The sequence below is a fragment of the Nematolebias whitei genome, chromosome 1 (genome assembly GCF_014905685.2).
Source record: "Nematolebias whitei isolate Nwh7 chromosome 1, NemWhi1, whole genome shotgun sequence".
Classification (NCBI taxonomy): Eukaryota; Metazoa; Chordata; class Actinopteri; order Cyprinodontiformes; family Rivulidae; genus Nematolebias; species Nematolebias whitei.
In genome coordinates, this window is record NC_056498.1 from 93,077,637 (window position 1) to 93,083,513 (window position 5,877).

Consider the following 5,877-nt stretch of genomic DNA (forward strand, 5'->3'; position numbering starts at 1 on the left):
AAAGAAATGAAAGAAATGTTTGTGGCTGCTATGGAAACCAGTCCCCATGCCATGGCACCAAAACAAAGACAAAAAGGCTGTAAGAAGTGCAGAAAAGAGGGGAAAGGAGACAACTGTATGCACTGTTTCAAATGTGGGCGGGAGGGCCACTACTCTCATGGATGCCAAGCACCGAGACCGTTGATGGGAAACGGGGAAGGACTACTGAGGTGGGACCAGCAGTAGTCCAGTACCGACGGTCCCATAATGAGCAGCCAAGCCCACCACCACCCTCCAGTGAAACTCCAGCTACTGCCTTTTCGGCTTTAACTGAAGTTTGTTATCTACCCCCTCAACACAAGTCAAGGTTAGTAAGCCTGGTGGGAAACCGCTGTACTGTGAACTGTTTTATGGACAATCATCCAGTCAAAGTATTGTGGGATTCAGGGGCACAGTCCAGCATTGTAAATGAAAACTGGCGGCAGAACCACCTTCCCCACACAGTTGTCAGACCTGTTTCAGAACTGTTAGACAATGAGACGCTCACAGTGTTCGCTGCAAATGGTACGCCCATCCCCTACACTGGCTGGATAGAAGTCAGCTTCAGACTAGACAGTGATTGTTCCCCAACCAGTGAGCTGAGTGAGCTGCAGGTGCCAATATTGGTATCCAGTGACCCAGCCGTGGCCAGTGATCCCTTCATCGGCTACAATGTTATTGAAGCTGTTGTCAACAGAAAAGAAGTAAAGTCCAAAGGTGGAAGAAAACAACTTGCACACTATGTAAGTGAAGCATTTGAAATAACTGTACAAACTGCACATAATGTTGTCAAACTTGTGCAGAACAACAACAAAGACTCAGAGGCAGGTGTGGTAAAGACTGGAGTAAAGAGAGTGCCTTTGAGAGCAAATCAAGTCACCACAGTCTATGCACGGGCACATGTTACTCCACATGCTCGGGGCCAAGACATGCTCTTTTTAGCTGACATTGCTGACCCACCACCAGAGGGCATCATGTTCAGTGATGTAATGGTGCAAATTCCAGACAGAAAAGTGCCATACATGCCCATCCCAGTGATTAACACCACAGACCACACCATTTATCTAATGAGCCGTAAAGTGATCGGACATCTTGAACCAATAAAGACTGTATATGAAGCAGACTACCAGACAAAAGTAAATGAGCTGACACAAGAGGGAAAAAAAAGAGTTCAAAGATAAAGTCACACAACACAAATAGCACACAGTCACACAAGATTCAACAGAGGCCAAAGTCATGGGATCCACCAGTGGATCTTAAGCACCTGACAGAAAGTCAACAAAGAGCTGTGAAGATGATGTTGCAGAAAGAATGTGAGGCATTAGCATATGACAGTGATGATGTGGGCTGCATCCCTTTTCTGAAAATGCATATAACCCTATATGACACAAGTCCTGTAAAAACAACATACATGTCTGTCCCAAAACCTCTTCACAATGAAGTGAAAGAGTATCTGCAAGATCTGCTTAACAAAGGTTGGATCACACCATCAAGGTCTCCCTACTCATCACCTGTGGTGTGCGTCCGCAAGAAAGATGGGGCCCTTCGGCTTTGTTGTGACTTTAGAGAGCTCAACCGCAAGTCAGTTCCAGACCGTCATCCGATACCAAGAATTCAAGACATGCTGGATGCACTGGGTTGGAGCTCTTGGTTTTCAGTGTTAGACCAAGGCAAGGCATACCACCAGGGTTTTTTGGAAGAGAGCCGCCCCTTGACTGCCTTTATCGCACCCTGGGGGGCTCTACCAATGGGTGCGCATTCCCTTTGGCCTGAGCTCCGCACCAGCTGAGTTCCAGAGGAGCATGGAACATTGTATGGCAGGTCTCGTTGACACTATTTGCCTCCCATACCTGGACGACAACCTGGTGCACAGCAGCAATTTTGAAGAGCACATCCGCCTTGTCCTACAGTGTTACATGGAGCATGGTGTTAAGCTGACTCCAAAGAAATGTGACCTGTTCAGGCGAAGTGTCAAGTTTTTGGGCAAGCTGGTTACAGGCCAAGGTTACACAATGGACCTAGCAGAGCTGGCCCCGGTGATGGCTTTAAAAGAAAAAAACACCTACAACCGTCGGAGAGGTATGTCAAATGTTTAGTTTCCTCTCTTATTATAAGCCTTTCATCGCCAACTTCTCCCGCGTAGCCCATCCACTCTATAGCTTGATTAGTCTTCTATTCTCTGAGAACTCTGCTTCAGTCCCAGCTGACAAGACTAAAAAGGGGTGAAGAAAAGTAAAGGCCACTTACCATCACGCTCACCCATTCAATGGACTAGCGCCCACCAAGAGACATTGAACCAGCTCGTAGATGCACTTACCAGACCTCCTGTCCTTGGGTACCCCGACTTTACAGAGCCCTTTGTGTTACATTGTGATGCATCGCAATACGAAGAGCGAGGCAACAGGCTACACCCCATATTACCTCATCTTCGGACGTTCCCCACGCCTGCCCATCGACCTGCTCTTCAATCTGAGGAAAGACGAAACTCATATGGACTATTATGACTATGTTAGCTGCTGGAAAAAGAGAATGCAGGAGGCCTACACAGTAGCTTCCGAAATGGCTACGAAGGAAGCTGCTCGAGGGAAAGCATACTATGACAGGAGAGTTAAAGGGAGAGATCTTCAGCCTGGTGACAGAGTTCTCCTCCGAAACCTCACTCCAAGAGGCGGACCTGCAAAGATCCAGTCTTATTAGGAGAACCAGATCTACAAAGTGATGGAGAGGAAAACAGATGACAGCCCAGTGTATTGGATCTGTCCTGAAACTGGTCAAGGGAGAGACAAGGTGGTGCACAGGAATCTCCTACTGCCCTGCAACTTCCTACAACTAGAAAATCCACCAATACAGACTGTTAAGCCCCGAAAAGATGCTCCAACAGTTACAAAGAAAAAGCTGAGACGTCCATGTGCACAGCAGCACCCAGGAAATGGTGACACATCAGATGATGATTACAGCGGGACATACCAGTGGTACCTCAAGAATGTTCCAGGGAGACAGAGGCAGACTTCACTCAACCCTTTGGCAGAGCCGTTCCAGCCTGAACCAATTCTTCATGTTCAAGAAGAAGATTTGCCTTTAAAGAACGAAGAGGATGTGCCACTACAGAGCGAAGAGGAACACCCTGACATTGTCCTTGGAAGGTCAGAGAGTGGTGAGGCAGTGATTGACATTTCAGCTGCCAACAAAGGTGAGACTGACTCTGTGAGACAGAGACCCCATAGACAAAGTCAAAAACCGCTTGTATTGAGTTATGACACTTTAGGTCAGCCGACCTTGGTTCAGAAGAACTGCAAGGTGACTAAGACTCAGGTTATTGAGAGTAATGCCTTCTGGAGACCATGGGCTGTGGGACTGTGTTAATGCTAAGGTTTAATGTACTATGTAACCAGAAATGTCAGGAGACATTTAATTTTGTGGGGGAGAGTGTGGCACTATGAAAGAGAACAAGGCATGAAAATAGTAGCCCCCCATTTTATTTGTTTGCTATAGATTACTTAAAGCCAGAAACTAGTGTTAGAATCTATTGTAACCTGTAATGTATGGGTTTCCCCATCAGAGGGTGCTCAGGTTGACGCTCTGGCAGGCTGAAGAAGTCCGCCGTTGCTGAGAAAACAGCCTGCAGCAGATATTAGGAGCAGCTACTGTAACTACTGTGCTTTTATGTTCACACGTAAACTGAGTCATAAATAATATATATAGATAACAACGCTAGTAGCCTCTGACAGGTACCGAATGGCAGAGCAAAGGTGCTTCAGTAGAACTAAACTGCCAAGCTGAATGTGAAGCCGGAGTTAGCACCAGGCTAAAGTAATGATGCTAATGGCTCGCGCTCGTGTGGGCTCGGTTGGGCAGCTTAATAGGGCCGCAAAATATTTTCTAAATATATGTATTGTTTGAGTTCAGTTAATGAAAGTATGTTGGAGTAGATGTACAGTGACGTCAATATGGAGTACGTCTGTTTACTGTTGTGCCACTTGTTGACTATTGTGTATAGAGGTTGACACTCTGGCAGGCTGAAGAAGTCCGCCGTTGCTGAGAAAACAGCCTGCAGCAGATATTAGGAGCAGCTACTGTAACCGCTGTGCTTTTCTGTTCACAGTTCAAACTAACTAAAAAAGCTACACCAGAAGTGACCCAGCCCATCATTTTCTGCGGTGTAACACACACAGTGGTAAAAATGGACTTGTCCCAACTTTTTTGTGATTTGTTGATGCCATGAAATTTGGAAACAACAGATTTTTCCCTTAAAATGATACATTCTCTAAGTTTAAACTTTTGATCTGTGACGTGTTCTATTCTGAATAAAATATTAGATGTTGGCACCTCCACATCATTGCATTCAGTTTTTATTCACAATTTTGTTTAGTGTCCCAACTTTTTTGGAATCCGGTTTGTACAGGTCCTTCTCAAAAAATTAGCATATTGTGATAAAGGTCATTATTTTCCATAATGTAATGATAAAAATGAAACTTTCATATATTTCAAATTCATTGCACACCAACTGAAATATTTCAGGTCTTTAATTGTTTTAATACTGATGATTATGGCATAAAGCTCATGAAAACCCAAAATGCCTGTCCCAAAAAATTAGCATTTCATGAAAAGGTTCTCTAAACAAGCTATTAACCTAACCATCTGAATCAACAACGTAACTCTAAACACCTGCAAAAGATTCCTGAGGCTTTTAAAAACTCCCAGCCTTGTTCATTACTCAAAACCGCAATCATGGGTAAGACTGCCGACCTGACTGCTGTCCAGAAGGCCATCTGAATAAAGAATTCAATAAAATGTTGTTTTTCTGACTATTTAACTTGCGATATAAAAGTGTTTAAAATGTTGTTTCTCTGACTATTTTAACTGGTGATATGAAGTGTTTTTTGGTAAGGGCAAAATTAGTCAGAAAACCAAAGGGTGGAATGAGTTGAGAGTCTAATAAAATGTTGTTTTTCTGACTATTTTAACCTGTGATATAAAGGTTTTTTTTTTTGCATGTTGTTGTGAGTTACCCAGAGGCCTGAGGAGGAGGCCCGGCCCGCCTCCTCTTGTACGCTATCTGGAGGTTTTGCTCACCCTAGCTTCTCACGCTCCCTCGTTATCTAGAGTTTTTTAAGCTTCTCACGCTCTCACGCTATCTCAAGGGTTTTTCACAGACTTTGAGTCCAGGTGGGCATGTTGCTGGGAGATGTTCCCATATAATGCAGAGAGTATTAAAGTGTGACACTCAGAATTAGAGTTGAAGTCTGCTGTGGATCCTGATCCGATGCACAGCTTGAATTGATGTTACCTTTTTACTTGGACTGAAACGGCTTCCCGGTCCGGTGTCTTACATCAATATCTGATTTGTACTGAATGTACTTGTACTTTTTGCTTTGCTGAATCTGTGGCAGTTTAATAAATGACACTTATTATCCTAGCAGAACCAGCTTGTGAGTTTTTATTCATTGCTTTGACCTTTCCCCGAACCTGTATTTTGTTTAAGATAATTTCATAGAACACCATCATTGACACCCTCAAGCAAGAGGGTAAGACACAGAAAGAAATTGCTGAACGAATAGGCTGTTCCCAGAGTGCTGTATCAAGGCACCTCAGTGGGAAGTCTGTGGGAAGGGAAAAGTGTGGCAGAAAACACTGCACAACGAGAAGAGGTGACCGGACCCTGAGGAGGATTGTGGAGAAGGGCTGATTCCAGACCTTGGGGGACCTGCGGAAGCAGTAGACTGAGTCTGGAGTAGAAACATCCAGAGCCACCGTGCACAGGCGTGTGCAGGAAATGGGCTACAGGTGCCGCATTCCCCAGGTCAAGCCACTTTTGAACCAGAAACAGCGGCAGAAGCGCCTGACCTGGGCTACAGAGAA

At 44.8% G+C, this 5,877-nt stretch overlaps 1 protein-coding gene across 1 annotated transcript in view; it reads right to left on the bottom strand.

Moving 5' to 3' along the window:
- Positions 1–5,877, bottom strand: part of ehbp1 (EH domain binding protein 1) — a gene marked incomplete in the record, with an annotated part of 851,057 nt that overhangs the window by 843,485 nt on the left and 1,695 nt on the right.